This window comes from Neophocaena asiaeorientalis, unplaced genomic scaffold (assembly GCF_003031525.2).
Source record: "Neophocaena asiaeorientalis asiaeorientalis breed wild unplaced genomic scaffold, Neophocaena_asiaeorientalis_V1.1 scaffold45, whole genome shotgun sequence".
NCBI lineage: Eukaryota > Metazoa > Chordata > Mammalia > Artiodactyla > Phocoenidae > Neophocaena > Neophocaena asiaeorientalis.
This window is the reverse complement of record NW_020174642.1, coordinates 2,046,756-2,047,829: the sequence shown is the minus strand read 5'-3', so window position 1 is coordinate 2,047,829 and position 1,074 is coordinate 2,046,756. Positions and strand designations below refer to the sequence as shown.

At 40.0% G+C, this 1,074-nt stretch overlaps 1 protein-coding gene across 5 annotated transcripts in view; it reads right to left on the bottom strand.

The window, feature by feature from the left end:
* Positions 1-1,074, bottom strand: part of IFNAR2 (interferon alpha and beta receptor subunit 2) — a 28,054-nt gene that overhangs the window by 23,587 nt on the left and 3,393 nt on the right. The gene's annotated exons all lie outside the window — the stretch shown is intronic.

The following is a 1,074-nucleotide window of genomic DNA, read 5'->3' as shown; positions in this document are numbered from 1 at the left end:
ATCACATCCTCCTCTGACTCTCCCATCACCACCCACCCTGCCCCCTCCCCGACTCCCCACCCAGCAATCCTTGCCATTGCTACCCAAACAAAAAACTATCCATTTTTAAGGCCCAGCTCAAAGAGATGCAACCTGGGCAAAATGATTCTTCTCTGAATTTCAACTCCTCCTAAACAGACAGACAGACAGACAGACAACCCTCACGGAACTTGCTGCCCCCTATTCTCCTGGTAGAGAGCAAAATGCTGTCTTTTCTCCTACCCAGCACAGCCTGACACCTTGCGCATCTTTGCTAATCAATGAATGAATGGATTCAGAAAGACTCTACAAATAAAACTACATACTTTTTCTCCTGGAAATTAAAAAAAAAAAATACAAAAAAAAGCACAAAGAAGAAAGTAACAATCATCTTTATTTTCACCACCAAGCACCAACCATTGTTTACATCTTGGCATATTTGTTTCTAGTTTATGTCTTGTTTTGGTAAAAATACTTCTACACGCTCATTAAAAAAATTAAAAATAATGTATAAAAGTAAAATCCCAGCATCCTGATATTTCCATCATTAACATTAGGTGAACAGAATCCCAGAGATCTTTCTGTGCATAGACACACACAACACACACACTCACACAGATGTTTCTGTCTCAATTTAATTTTCCTTGGAAAAAAACTGAAGCAAAGGCTGAAGAAATTGTTGACATTTGAATTATTTCCGAAAGAAAGAACAGCTCCCTAAAATATCCCTCTAAAGTTAAAGAAAATTACAAAAGACATTAAGAAGTTGGAATATGATCTTTTCACAGCATTCTAACTGTTCGACCCTGTTTACTGATCCATGCTTTCAAACAAGAGAACCAGGACTTCCTTGGTGGTGCAGTGGTTGGGAATCAAGTCATTTCCTGCGACAAACAGGTCAAACCTTATCACTGATGCGCACATTACTAGGAAACATTTTCTTTAGAGCAAATTTTGCTATGGCCTCGCTTCCTCCCCTTTCGTCTCTAAGCCAGAACTGTAGGGGGGAGGATACTTGGAAACCTGTCCAAGATGCTGGACAAGTGACGGAAGGCC